This window comes from Capra hircus, chromosome 16 (genome assembly GCF_001704415.2).
Source record: "Capra hircus breed San Clemente chromosome 16, ASM170441v1, whole genome shotgun sequence".
Classification (NCBI taxonomy): Eukaryota; Metazoa; Chordata; class Mammalia; order Artiodactyla; family Bovidae; genus Capra; species Capra hircus.
The window spans coordinates 57,864,219-57,879,661 of record NC_030823.1 but is presented as its reverse complement, the minus strand read 5'-3'; the positions used below and the strand labels follow the sequence as shown (position 1 = coordinate 57,879,661).

General features: G+C 44.2%; 1 protein-coding gene across 1 annotated transcript in view; it reads left to right on the top strand.

Moving 5' to 3' along the window:
• The window catches only part of SEC16B (SEC16 homolog B, endoplasmic reticulum export factor), a 118,426-nt gene extending 111,651 nt beyond the window's left edge, over window positions 1-6,775 (top strand). Inside the window, exons 28-29 of the transcript XR_001296670.2 lie at window positions 5,720-5,798; window positions 6,737-6,775. The gene's annotated coding sequence lies outside the window, so the exon portion shown is untranslated. The remainder of the gene's footprint in view (window positions 1-5,719; window positions 5,799-6,736) is intronic.

Below are 15,443 nucleotides of genomic sequence, written 5' to 3'. Positions count from 1 at the left end.
TTACAAATGTAGAACATATTCCCAGGCTTAACATGTGCCTTCTCTCCCAAACTCATCTTCAACACCCATCTTCCATGATCTTAAGTGGACTTTCCCAGTTCTAGTAACAGAGCCCGACAACAGAATTTTGAATGGTCCAGAATGATCAAGATGGAAAATAAATTAATGTTGGTTTCGTGTTTCCAGTGTGGTCAACACCAAGGCTTGTCTCTGTTGCTCTGAAGTTGCTATTTGTTAACAATAGCATTCTCATGTTGCAGGAGTTACCTTTCCCTTTGCAGTTTCCTGATTTAAACTCAGCTCTCCAGTGTTGTTCTGATCACAGTCCTCCTATCTTGACCACAGACATTTGTCCTATACCTGAGTCTTTGCTTCTGTGTATTTCCCGACCCCTTTCATCTGTTCTTCTTTATATGAACTGTCATTTCCAGGAGACTGAACTTAAGTTGTAGATGCTTCAGTTAGGTTCAAGGTCTCTTGCTACCCACCCACCCCGCCCCCCCCCCCCCCCCCCCCCCCCCCACCACACAAGTATCCATTTGAGGCTTCATGGTCAGAAATTGTTTTCTTTGTGACCTAGTTGGTATGACAGTTTTTATTTAGCGTTGTCTTAAAATTATCTGTAATGTTGCACAGAAAACCTGTTGCATAAATCCAAATACTCTTAGGATTTCTAGTGCATAAATCAAAACTTGATGTTTCATTTATGATAGAAATTTGGGACTCATTCATCTCTGTGTCCTATCCCTTTTCTTCCTAAGCAGTCCCAAAGTTTGATGACCTAACCTCCTAGATAGTTCTGAAATTAAACAGAAACTCTCTCAATTCTACTGATAGGTCTTTAGTTCAGATCCTTACCATCTCTCACTTGGATTATTATAAATAATCACTAAATGTTCTCTGCTTCTAGATACTTCTCCCCTGTCCCACCTACCTTCTCACTTCTACCTAAATTCGACTTTTACCATGTTACTACTCTGCTAGAACCTTTCAGTGTTTCCCCTTTTGTTCCAGGATAATATTCAAAAGACTTTAGTCCTTTCATGGTCTGCTGCTAAGTCACTTCAGCCGTGTCCAGCTCTGTGCGACCCCATAGACGGCAGCCCACCAGGCTCCCCCGTCCCTGGGATTCTCCAGGCAAGAACACTGGAGTGGGTTGCCATTTCCTTCTCCAATGCATGGAAGTGAAAAGTGAAAGTGAAGTCGCTGTCATGTCTGACTCAGCGACCCCGTGGACTGCAGCCTACCAGGCTCCTCCGTCCATGGGATTTTCCAGGCAAGAGTGCTGGAGTGGGGTGCCATTGCCTTCTCCATTTCATGGCCTAGTACCTGCTCATCTTCCTTCTCATCTCCTGCCCCTCCTCCTCACCCTGTGTGTGTGTGTACTCAGTCACGTCCTACTCTTTGTGACCCCACAGACTGTATGTAGCCTGCCAGGTTTCTCTGTCCGTGAAGTTCTCTAGGCAAGAGTACTGGAGTGGTTGCCGCTTCCTGCTCCAGGGAATCTTCATGACCCAGGGATCGAACCCAGATCTCCTGCGTCTCCTGTATCGGTAGGTGGGTTCTTTACCACCATGCCACCTGGGAAGCCCTCTGTACCCTCCAGCGGTGCCAAATGACCACAGTTACAAAAATTGTACTGTATTTTTTATGCTGATATGCTTTTTTGGGGTATTTTATTTTATCAAATCAGTTATTTGGCATGAGTCCCCAGAGAGATTCTCCCTGTCTCGGTAAGGTAAGAGAGAAGTAGATTATCATATCCATGCATCTTTTCTTTTGGTGGAGGTAGGAAGGACTCTGTCATTTTTAAAATTATTCTCTTTATTATTTCTAACTTAATATTAATATCAGTTTTATGTGAGTTCTCTTACTATTTAAAGAAGTGAAATTCCCCCTCTCTTTTCCAGTCTCTTCCTAGAAATTTATAGTTGCTTATTTTTCTACCAGGTATTATTTCAATTATAGGAATTATACACTAATAACTTTCCTTAGCTTTGGCACGTTTTCTAGCCTGACATTTTTAAAAAGTAATTTTATTGGAGTATAGTTGCTTTACAATGTTGTGTTAGTTTTTGCTGTACAGCAAAGAGAGTCGGCTGTAAGTATACATATACTCCCTCTTTTTTGGATTTCCTTCCTATTTAGATCATCACAGTTCCCTGAGCTATGCAGTGAGTGAAGTGAAGTGAAATTTGCTGTCATGTCTGACTTTTTGTGATCCCATGGACTATGCAGTCCATGGAACTCTCCAGGCCAGAATACTGGAGTGGGTAGCCTTTCCCTTCTTCAGGGGATCTTCCCAATCCAGGGATTGAACCCAGGTCTCCTGCATTGCAGGCAGATTCTTTACCAGCTGAGCCACAAATGAAACCCAACAATACTAGAGTGGGTAGCCTATCCCTTCTCTAGGGAATCATCCTGACCCAGAAATCAAACTGGGGTCTCCTGCATTGCAGGTAGATTCTTTACCAACTGAGCTATGAAGGAAGCCCTGAGCTGTGCAGTAGGTTCTCATTAGTTCTCTGTTTTATAGATAGTATCAATAGTGTATATACGTCAAATCCCAATCTCCCAGTTCATCCCTCACCCCTTTCCCCTCTTGGATCCATACATTTGTTCTCTATGTCTGTGTTTCTATTTCTGTTTTGCAAATAAGATCATCTATACCATTTTTCTTGGAGAAGACAATGGCACCCCACTCCAGTACTCTTGCCTGGAAAATCCCATGGATGGAGGAGCCTGGTGGGCCACAGTTCATGGGGTTGCTAAGAGTTGGACACAACTGAGTGACTTCACTTTCACTTTTCACTTTCATGCATTAGAGAAGGAAATGGCAACCCACTCCAATGTTCTTGCCTGGAGAATCCCAGGGACGGGGGAGCCTGGTGGGCTGGCGTCTATGGGGTCGCACAGAGTCAGGCACTGCTGAAGTGACTGAGCAGCAGCAGCATACCATTTTTCTAGATTCTAATATATGCATTAATATATGATATTTGTTTTTCTCTCTTCTGACTTACTTCACTCTGTATGATGGTCTCTAGGTCCATCCATGTCTCTGCAACTGACCCAACTTCTCTTTATGCCAATATGCTCTAAAAATGCTATTCTTTTGTTAATGACTACTCACCCTTCAAGATGCCTCTCTGGAGTCACTCTCTCCTAGCAGCATTTCCTGATCTACGGGCTGGATTGGATGCCTCTTCTGTGTTCTCTCCAAGCTCCTCGTGCCTTTCTCTGCCTTAGCATATATCGCATTGCATTGAAGTGATCTGTCCAGCTGCCTGTTTTCCTCTCTTGACTGTAACCTGAAACCTAAAGTCTGTCTCTGAGTCATCCTTATACCTGCAGCCCCAGCACAATTCGGGGCATAAAACTGACGCTCAGTAAATGTTTTCGGAAAGGTTGAATTCGAATTTGTAAACTTTCTGAGTAAGGCCAAAGAAAAGTGTAAAGTTGAGAAATACCCTGTAAGTTGAGGTGATACTGACAAGCCAGACATCTCAGGCCAAAAGACATCAATTTTTATGATCTCTCAACAAAGGGTTGGGTCAGATGATTCCAGTTGACCTCTGACCTTCCCCCCTGCTGACCTGGGAGAAGCAAAGGCAGTCTGCTGAGTGAAGCAGATGTAGGATTACTGCTGAGTGCTGACTTAGTTTCATCAGGAGATGGTGGAGAACAGTGCTTGTTATTGGAGGCTCCAGGGAATCAGTCTTCTCTTGCCTCAGGGTTGGTACTGCTGAAGGCTGAAGGCTGAAGGCTGTGTGTTTGTATGCGTGTGCACCACATGTGGGCACATGGTGGTCATGACAACAAGCAGGATGTTTTGAAGAAGCCCCAGGGTAAACAGGGAGCCATCTTAATCAGCCTGATTGTGAGGCACCTGAGACCTTGATGATGAAAGGCTTTATTAATTTGAACAGCTAATATTTTATCGATTACCCACTGTGTGCCAGGCAATATTCTAAATGTTTTGTGTTCATTAACTTATTTAATCTTCACAACAACCCCAGGAAGCAGGTCTTCATTTTAGAGACTCGGAAACCAAGGCTCACAGAATTGAAGAGATACACTCAAGATTAGTCAGTTAGGAGATGTTAGGGACAGGGACAGTCCCGGGAGCAGGGCTCAGGAGCCCAGCTCCGGGCTGACTGCCTCATCCTGCTGTCATGTCGCGAGCCCGAGCCAGTGCTGCTCACTCTTGGGAGCCCAGGTCTGCAGCTGGTCACTAGGGATGACAAGGGGGCATTGATCTTTGAAGGGGTGTGGGGAGTCCCACCTGGTGGGCTTTTGGGTACATGGGCAGCTGAGTTGTAGTCTGAGGGAAAGTCTCAGTGGGAGCATAAGTAGAGCTGTGATCTGTGGGGGAAGAGCTGTAACCACTGGCCAGACAACAGGCTCCCACTGCACGCTCTAGTCCTGGTTAGAAGCTGGACTGGAGGCTGGTAGAGTGAACCCACCCTATGAGCACCCTTGCAGTGGAACCTGCTGGGGCTGGAGGTGGCAGTGGAGAAATTCAGCAAAGATCAAGAGGCTAAGAGCCAAGATCTGGGCTGGGAACCTACATACATTGACTCTAATACTCACACTGACACTGCAAGGTGGATATTCACCCTGTTTACCGATAAGGAAACAGTCTCAGGGAGGTTAAGTAAAGAGCCCAACTTGCAGCATTAGTCTGAGCTGAGGTTTGAATCTGGTTCTATTTGACTCCAAAGCCCATCTTTTTGACCCATAAGTCCTGCCTTTCCTGTATAGTGCCTGCTTTTGTTTTCTTTTACTCTTTTCTTTTCCTTATTCTCTCTTCCTTTCTTCCCCTCCCTCCATCCCTTCATTCCAGAACTTCCTTCTGGATCATTAAAGGAGAGCTGTGGCTTGTCTACAGAGTGGGGATATTTCTCCTGGATCTGGGGCAGCATGAGAATTGGAAGAATGGTGACCCACCCCATAAAAATTCACTGCTATATTCAGTTTTAATCCCTAGGTGTCTGCAGTCAGATTTCACCTCAGATTCTGTCTTTGTAAATTTTCAAATTTTTCACATGCCTGGCAAGTTAGTGTGTGAACAAAAGCTGAGTCTGCAGCTCAGGGAGGGCCCAGTACTCCCCGTGGGGCTGAAAAGAGGATTCGTGGGGCAGCTGTGGGATACACAGCCAGCTGGGGGCTGTGAGGCTCAATTGTGGAGACCCTCTGTGAGTCAGCAACAGCATGGAATCCTGAAGGCCAAAGGCACTCATAGCATATTGCTGAATTGGACAGTGATGTAATCAATATTTTATGTTCTGGAGTCATGTGCTTGTTGAATGGGGTGGAGGAGAGACTGAGAGATAGGAAGTCCTGCAGGATTGAAGACCATGTGATAGGGGGCTGAAATTAGATGATGGAGTGGGTTCGGGAAGTCAGGGGCAGATAGAAAAGGCATCAAGATACTACAAAGAAGGAGTAATAGAATGTGCTTGATTGTGGGCAGTGATAGTGCCGCGGGATGAGAAAAGTAAAGCATCATAATAGAACTGGGGAAATCAGAAATGGGAGCTCATTTGGGGAAAAGACGGTTAATTTTAAACAGTTTTTAGTGTTTTTTTTTGATTTTTAGGGAGGTATTTTGGAAAAGGATTTGGTTGGAAATGCCTCCATTCTTGCAGAGACCATCCTTTTCTTTCAGAAATGTCTTTCAGTAAGTTGAGAAATGTGAATCTCTTACCCATCTCTTCAGGACTCCTGAAGACAGAGATAAGCCTTCTGTTCCCAGTGGTCATGGGCTGGATGAAGCCAACCTCAGGATAATCAACCAGGTAATTATCTCTATCCTTGCTATGACAACAATGGTGTCGAGGCAGGCAAAGATTCAACAGAGGCAGCTTTGTTGGCAAGCCCCAGGGAGACTCGAGATAAAGGAACTGATTGTCAGAATCCATCGCTGCAGTGTGACACCAGGGGGGTGTAATGATGGCCGAGGGCCACATTGTGCCTCCAGAGTAAAGAACTGTGGAGATGAAAAGGAGAAAGACACCTACATCCTTGCATGGTACCCCACCAAGTCTGCGTGGATGGTCTGGATCAGTAATTAGAAACACAGTGCAATAAATATTGAAAGAAACTTCTGTAAACATTCTAGAGGACAATGAAATTAGAAATAATAAGCAGATGGGCTTTTATTCAAGGCAAATCGTGCCAGATGGACTCAGTACCTCCTTCTTTTATTTTTGGATAAAAGTACAAAGTTGGTGGATGAAGGGAAAATGGTACATTTGATGTCTTATGTTTGAAGGTGGTTTAAAACATTTGAGTCTTCCAAGAAGTCTGATTTGCAGAATTGGCTCAGAATGCCTGGAATAGAAGCACATACCTGACAAAAAAAAGTTAGATAAATGCTGCTAATTGGGCAATAGAAAATGCTGGAACTCTAGACTGGTAGGATAGCCTCAGGAGTGGTCTTTCAAGGGACCATTGAACTTTGCAGCCTGAAGGGACCTTAAAGATTGTCAGTTCCAACCGTCTCATTTAAGCATAAGGAAACTCAATCAAAAGGAGACTGTGGCTTCACACAACCAAGGCTAGAACAAGGGTGACTTGACAATTAGTTCTTGAGAGTGCCAAGTCTGCTCTCTACCCAGCATCTCTCTTATCTAAGAAAGGAAATCAATATGTTCAAGTACATTCTGAAAGGATTCTAAATACAAAGATGAGATTATCGGACCCCAAGCAAACAAATGTGTATGTTTATGTTCAGTCACTCAGACATATCGGACTCTTTGTGACCCATGGACCGTAGCCCACCAAGCTCCTCCGTCCATGGGATTCTCCAGGTGAGGATACCGAAGTGGGTTGCCATTTCCTCCTCCAGGGGATCTTGCCAAGCCAGGGATCAAACCCATATCTTCTGTGTCTCCTGCATTGGTAGGTGGATTCTTTACCACTAGTGCCACTTGGGAAGCAAAGCCTGAGATACAAATCTGTTTTGTCAAAAGTTTTACTTCCGTTTTAGATTTGAAGGATTTGTTAAGAAAAGAAACCACTTGTTACACACACAATGAACAATCTCAATATTTAAGGGAGGATTATTTGACTTGATGTCAATATACAGTCTTTAAAAGAAAACAGAAACAGTAGAGAGAGATATTCAGAGAAGGCAATGGCACCCCACTCCAGTACTCTTGCCTGGAAAATCCCATGGACAGAGGAGCCTAGTGGGCTGCAGTCCATGGGGTCGCTAAGAGTCAGACATGACTGAGCGACTTCACTTTCATGCATTGGAGAAGGAAATGGCAACCCACTCCAGTGTTCTTGCCTGGAGAATCCCAGGGAAGGGGGAGCGTGGTGGGCTGCCGTCTATGGGGTCGCACAGAGTTGGACACGACTGAGGTGACTCAGCAGCAGCAGCAGCAACAGAGAGAGATCTTACATCACCAAATTGGGTTGAAACGTGCATCTAGACTTGAACATCTCTGGGAAGTCCTGAGAAACAGCAACTGGAGTCCCAGATGGAAGAGGTCCTGGTTGGTACATCCAACTTACAGGTGAGACTTCACATTGCAGTTTTGGGGCTCCTGCTTATAACCTTAGGCTGTGAATGTCATCATCCGTTTGTCTGAAAAAATGCAGCTCTGGTTTTTCTTTAGCCTTTACAGTGCTGTTTGTTTCACCTTGTGAGTCATAAGATTTTCCAGACCCCGAAAGACTGACCAGGTCCTTGGGGCTCCAGAAATTCCAGGACCTTCTCCCTTTCTTATCTAAAGTGCCGCTTGGCTTGCTGGTAACAATTGGTGTGCTTGCAGGCCGGCACACAGTCCAGCTAGGGTCAGAAGTTAGTCAAAGGTCTGCTCTCCTACTGCTGAAGCCTGAACAAGACTACCTCCATTAAATTTCCCTAACAGGATCACGTCCCCTGAAGAGGGTGGGGGCCTCCAACAAAGTAGAGATGATAGTTGAGAAACAACTGGGAGGCTTCACTCCAGGCCACACTCCTGAGATCCCTGCGTGGTAGTCAAGCCACTTTCAGTGGCACTAAGTCATCATTGCTGTGAAGCAACTATTGCCCAAGTGAGAGAATGCCAGAAGCTGAGGAGGTTTGGTGACTTGTCCAACTAAGGTCCAACAGCAAGCTTGGAGCAGAGCTAGGATGAAAATTCCCGTCTTCTGATTATGGTCAGGCTTTCTCTCACCCACGTTTTGCCTTTAGTAAAATTCTGATGGAAGTCCAGTCCTACCTGATCCTGTTATTCCTGCAGAAAACTCCCTTCTTCCTCTGCTGGGTCCTTTCTCAACTTGTCTTCCTGCCCTTATACAGTTCCCCAGATGCCTAGCGTAGCCTTCCCGACTTCACTGAATTCTCCCCATTCTTCATCAGATTGAATTAGTCTCCTTTCCCATTTTTGCCAAGTTCTGAGCTCAGCCTTCTGTCACCCTAAAAACGAATTTCCCCCATTGCCTCCACAGGTGATGGTTTCATCTCCCAAGTATGCTTCCTCGTTTAAAAAACAAAACACACGAGGACACCTAGTGTATCGTGACCTACAGGGAAGGAGCATGTCTGAGCACCATCAAGTCAATGCCTGAGAAGCAGACCCTGTATTTATGAAGAGGACTGTGGGCTGGGGACTTTTCCAGGACCGCTCTCAATAGTTCTTCCTTTCTTATGCAGAGTAATTTATTTCCCCCAAACCCATATCCAAGCACCCTATCTCTACATATTCAACAGGGGACCTTGCGATTATAAGGATTAGTCTTTTGGTGGGTGGCAGGTTGAATGGGGAGGGGATGTTAATAAGTCATTTTGTTCCCTTTACACATAATTTTTATTCAGTCAGAGTGTGGAAGAGTTTTTGCAACAGGTAGTGTTTTGTGTGTTTGTTTGTTTGAAAGAAGAGTCATTGTGATTAAGGAAAAAAAATGTAAGCTTATCTCTGTTTCCTTCTACTGCTGAAAAATAGCTCCTTAACCTTTATTGGTCCAGACTTTCTGCTCTGGGCAACCCATGGGGCAACACTGTTAAATACAATTCTTGAAATTTTTTTCTAAACCTCTTTCTTTTTTTTTGGATAAAAATCCTCAATACATCTGTACTAGGAAGCACTCTACTTAACCATATGCTGCTGCTGCTGCTGCTAAGTCACCTCAGTTGTGTCAGACTCTGTGTGACCCCATAGACAGCAGCCCACCAGGCTCCCCCATCCCTGGGATTCTCCAGACAAGAACACTGGAGTGGGTTGCCATTTCCTTCTCCAATGCATGAAAGGGAAAAGTGAAAGTGAAGTCGCTCAGTCATGTCTGACTGTTAGCGACCCCATGGACAGCAGCCCGCTAGGCTTCTCCGTCCATGGGATTTTCCAGGCAAGAGTACTGGAGTGGGGTGCCATTGCCTTCTCCATACCATATGCTATGCATTGAATATTTGCGACTGTTCAATATTCATAGGTTGAAATCCTTACCCTCAAAGTGATGGTATTCAGAGATGGGGCCCTAGTGGGTGATGAGATCATGAAGGTAGAACCCTCTTCAATGGGATTGCTGCTCTTCTATGGAAGATCCCAGAGTGATTTCCCATCCCTCTGCCATGTGGAGACATAGCCAGAAGGAAATGTCTGTGAAACAGAAACTGGGTTCCTACCAGATGCTATCAGAACCTTGATCTTGGACTTCCCAGCCTTCAGAACCGTGAGAGATAAATTTCTGTTGTTTACAATCCACCCAATCTGTGATATATTGTTATGGAAGCCTTAACAGACTAAAACCCCATCCGATGACTACAGTATTTTTATTTTATTAGATTTTTTCTTTTACTTACCTTCCATGCAGGGTGCACAGCAGTAAAGAAATGTGCCTTTTTCCCCTCCTCATGGAATGTGACCTATTGGAAAAAGTAGTGTCTGGGCATCACTGCTGCTGCTGCTGCAGCTAAGTCGCTTCAGTCGTGTCCAACTCTGTGCGACCCCATAGACGACAGCCCACCAGGCTCCCCCGTCCCTGGGATTCTCCAGGCAAGAACACTGGAGTGGGCTGCCATTTCCTTCTCCAATGCATGAAAGTGAAAAGTGAAAGTGAAGTCGCTCAGTCGTGTCGGGCTCTTAGTGACTCCACGGACTGTAGCCCACCAGGCTCCTCCATCCATGTGATTTTCCAGGCAACAATACTGGAGTGGGGTGCCATTGCCTTCTCCGTGGGCATCACTAGACTTGTATTTTTATCCTGAGTCTGCCACATGGGAGCCTTGGGGATGTGTCTTAACCTCTCTGTGCTGCAGCTGCTCCTGGGTCTGTTGAATTCAGTGCACTATGACCTCCTTGAAGGCAGGAAATATAGCCTATATTTCTTTATAATGCTTGATACAACAGGAACAAATTTAGTAAACGTTTTGGAATCTTACCTCTCAAAGTTGCTGAAACACATCATCACCCACATCCATCACTAACAAATAGCCCTCAATACAATGCCAAATACATGCCTTTCATTACTTAATCTAATCACCATGATTCTGCAACACAGTTATTACCACTGTTTTGCAGAGAAGAAAACTGAGGTAGAGAGAGATTAACTGATTTACTTCTTTGCTTAGTTGGTAGCAAAGTCGGAATTTAAACTCGGGTCCATCTGCCTTTGTTCTACTAATCTGTAGTCAGGACCTATGCTCCTCATGTAATGACAATACAGTTGGAAAGGGCTTTTGACTTTTTAAATGTAACAATCAAGAAGCTTCTTTGCTCTCAGACACAGTAAGAAAAAGCCACAGATTCTGAAGAGGACGAGTGGCGGAGATGGGAGGTGGGTATATCTTTTCCTTGAATGGTTTTATCCAGGGCAGTCCTTCTGAGGCCCCCACGCTCCCCCAGTACTTGGCCTGATTGACCTTGGGTGGTGGGCAGTTTCAGGGTTTGCCTCACTCCTGGGGTCAGATGCTCTATTTCTTTCACTCAGTTAGAGACTTTGGTGAAGTTATTGAGCCCTTCTACGTGCCACACGTTGTATGGGCCATGAGTATACCCTGTGAACACGATGAGGCTATCTGTTTCTTTTAGGGACTTACATTCAAGCCAGGCAGCTGGAGAAGTAAACAGGCGGCTTCTCTGAAGAGGTGATTATAGAGAGCTGCGCAAGTTCATGGGGTCACATAACTCAGCCTCTGCAGCTGGGGAACGCAGGCGGCAGGAAGTGGCTTCTGTGTAAGGACCACGGGAAGAACGGTAGGCTAGCCTGGGGTAGGACAGAGGGAACAACCTAAACAAATCCCTGGAGGAGAGAGAGAGCATTTTACATTTAGAGACTAAAATTTGCAGTATTTTCTTTTGATCCAGAGCCACAGTATTTCAGGAAAAATCCTCCCCACCCCCACACCATGCCCCAGTTTCATTCAGTAATGTCACTGTGCTTGGTTTCTGGCTCTGAGGTCAGACAAACCATCTCCTTCCCTCGTTCCTTCTGGTGGTGTTTACTGGGGTCCAGGCCTCTTAGGACTCCTGGAAGACGTCATTTTAGTAACTGAAGGGCTCAGTGCCACACCTGCTTCATATAAAATTCAGCCTCAAAACAAGTAATATTACATCTGAGAGCTGTCAGCGTATTTATCGGGCATATATTTTTTACTCAGTGACAAGTGGGTGCTTAGAAGCAGGTTATGATACTCAGTTTACACGGTTTTTGGTTTTTGTTTCTTTTTGGTGTATAAAACACATGTAGAACATCCCAAGAGGCTTTTACTTAATTATCATGTTTCTTCTTAACCTTCCCATGGCTAATAGTGAGCAAATCCTATTTTTTCTCTTAAATCTTTCTTTGCAATCCCTAGTTGAAAGTTTGTCTTTTTTCTTTTTTTTGGTACTTCTTTGATAGGTTTGATTAATGTCTTTAGAAAAAGAAAAGATTAGTTTTTCTTATCCCATAATTAGCATTACTGCAGAGGGAGCCAGAAGCTGGGGCTGGTGGAAGAAAGCCTGGGACCATGGCTTCATCTCCGGTGTGTGTGACCCCCACCTCCGCAGGGAGCCACAACAATGGGGCAGCCTCACTTGTGTTCAGTCTTCAAGTCTCTCCTCCTACTATTTTTGCAGTTAAAGATAGAAATCCCTTTATTTTCTCATTTGCTAGGAGAGGTCTCTCTAAGCATCCTGCCTATTGTCCCCAAAGCAAATCTACTCACAATGTGAAATATTGCATGTACAACTTTTTATGGTTTTCTTTTTTTTCTCCCCCCAGGTTTTGCAAAGTAACACTGAAACCAACTTCTGCAGTGGAGTGAATCTGCCCAGGGGATATTTTTTACCCTGAATAACAATAACTCCCCTAAGAGTGGAAGTTTCTTTTTTGCAGAGCTGTATTATTGTTGTTTGGGACTGATTGACTGTCAGTCTTTTCTTCCAGAAACAGAAATGCTAATCAAGGCTTCAGCACAATGGGACTGGGGCTTACGCGTCTCTGCATTGCTCAGAGCCACGTGGACAACGGTTTTGCTAAATCTCATTTTTGTAGGTCTTTCTGGAGATGCGGCCTGTAAGAAACTCTAGCAGTCTAGAGAATGCGTTCTAACTGAGTTCGCTGTAGTACATTTTTCACCAAATTACATTAGCATACAAAACTTGGATTATTGATTTCTTCTTCACTTATTGTGGTTTCTGGGCAGAAGTCCAGTCTATAGAAGCAAAGAGAACATGCACACACGAGTTGAGATTCATCTGTTTGTTTATTTGTTCTTTATTTTAGAAACCTGGGACATGATTCAGAGAGGTGGTATGACTTTGTACTCTGATTTTCTCTACCTAACACCTCCATTAGGCTGCACTCAATCCTTCCATGGCACAGGCTTTATATTTTGAATCCAAACTGGAGAGGCAGGAGAAGGCAGGGAACCATTTGCCAGGGACAACAGAGTACCTGCCTTTTGCTAAATACCTACTGGATGTCAGGCAGTGATGACCCTGTACTTACAAGATCTCTTCTGGGATATATCCTCATTTTACAGATAAAGAAATTCAAGCTTACTGAGGTTAAGTGACTTATTTCAGGTCACCAGAAGCAAGTGCAAGATTAGTGGCTGTTCACTTTAGAAAACAGTCTGGCAGTTCCTCAAAAGGTTAAACATAGAGTTACTGTGTGTGTGCTCTGCTGCTGCTGCTGCCGCTAAGTCACCTCAGTCGTGTCCGACTCTGTGTGACCCCATAGATGGCAGCCCACCAGGCTCCCCCATCCCTGGGATTCTCCAGGCAAGAACACTGGAGTGGGTTGTCATTTCCTTCTCCAATGCATGAAAGTGAAAAGTGGAAGTGAAGTTGCTCAGTCGAGTCCGACTCTTAGCTACCCCATGGACTGCAGTGCACTAGGCTCCTCCGTCCATGGGATTTTCCAGGCAAGAGTCCTGGAGTGGGTTGCCATTTTCCTACTCCAAGGACAGAGTTAACATATGACCCAGCAATTTCATTTTTAAGTGTGTCCCTAAAAGAAGAAACAACATATGTCCACACAAAAACTTATACACCAATGTTCATAGAAGCATTATTCATAATAGCCAAAAAGTAGAAACAACCCAAATATTCTTCAACTAGTGAATGAATGAATAAAATGTGGTCCATTTGTATACTGGAATATTATTTGACCATAAAAAGAAATGGAGTTTTGCTCTAGGCTGAGCCTGGATGAACCTTAAAAACATTTCGTTAAGTAAAAAAAGTCAGTCATGAAGGAACATACATGGCATGACTCTGTACAACATGTCCCGAATGTAGAGAAAATAGATTAGTGGTTGCCAGTGGCTGTAGGGATAGAGCCTGGGGGCAATGGAGAGTGACTTATAATGGTTCCTGAGTTTCAGTTTTGGGTGATGAAAAAAAATCCCCTGGAATTGATTCTGTTTGCCTCTCAATTGCTTCTAAATTCTAAATTGGCTTTAAAATTGATTGTGATGATAGTTGTATAGCTCTGTGAATATACTAAAACCCACTGAATTGTACACTTTAAATGGGTGAATGGATGTGAATAATATCTAAATAAAGTTATAAAAAAATCAGTGGCTACTGCCCATGATGCTTATAAGGAGAGATAATATCACTCAGATTGGGGAGTAATGCAAGATGTTTCTACTGACAGAGACCAAGGTACCAAACAGCAAGCAGCAGCATCTAGCTTTTAAAATATTTACTAAGTACCTGACACTGTGCTCAGCACCTTATATATGAGATCTAATTTCATCATCACGCTAACCCCATGAGCTTTGTGTTACTTTTACTCTCATTTTCTAGGAGGAAATTGAGATTTGGACTCGTTAATTTTCTCAAGGTTGCCTATTTATTAAGTACTCTAGCTGCCTCTTCTAAATAAAGACCTTGGAAACAACTGTGTTTGTTGATTTATCCAACTTCCGCATGATATAGTAGTGGCTAAGAGAGGAGAATCTGCAGCTAGATGACCTGGGTGTGACCCAGCCTCAGCCTCCTAGGTCCTGTGTACATGTGAGTAAGTTGCTTAAAGCCTGTATTCCAGTTTTTCCTCTATATAATGGGACAGTAAAAGTATTAATCACATAAGGTTGGAGATTAAATGAGATAGTATGTGGGAAGCATCTAGGACAGTGCCTGGCACATAGTAAGTGCTCAATACATGTGAACTATTATTATATACAGCCACTGGGGGGTGGGAAGACAGGGATGAACAAGCTGAAGCTTTTGGCTCAGCTACAGTCCAGTGGGGAAGGCAAGCATAGACAGAGCTGAAATCGGGGATGACGGTGGAGCAGGTGGGAGGCAGAGCAGAAGCGCAGAGGCAGTGGCTAATGATGCGCGAGGGCCACTCTCCCTTGTGGCCCCAGATCTTCGGTCTTCTAGGCTCCGGTATGAGAGTGTTAATTGCGGCAGGATTTTCCTCCCTTGCCCTCAAGGTTTCAGGCATATGTAAGAATCTGGTTGGGGAGTTTCATGATTTTGCTTTTCCTGACAGCTTGGTAAAAACATAACACTAAGAAAGGATAGAGCAGAGAGAGTAGGAAAGGTCTTTTATTTGGGCTTCTTGATTATTTACCTTTTAGGCTATTATAACAGAAGTTTGATCAGGAGATGAAGAGTCTTGAAAGGAGAGTCCGTGAGGTTTGTTCATTCTCGATGTGGGTGTTTCCTCCTATTCCAATTACATGCACCTGAGGAATATGTTGGAGGTTTGCTATTCATTGAGAAGCATGAGCTGAGATTTATTAGTAAATAAGCCGATATATATGTTACATCTAAAAGTTGAAAGATAGAGGGAGAATGAATTCAAAACAGGAAATCAGGTTTCCAAGTATGAAGGGGCAGAAGGGAGAACCAGGTATATGGAGAAACTGTTTGATGCACGTGCTTCTGTTTTAGTTCCTCGCAAGGCATAGTAGGCCTTCAACAAGTATTTGTCCAATCTGAATAAATAGATGGTTTATATTCTAGTTCATACACTGGGGACGACCTCTATCACCTTCAGATTCCAGATTT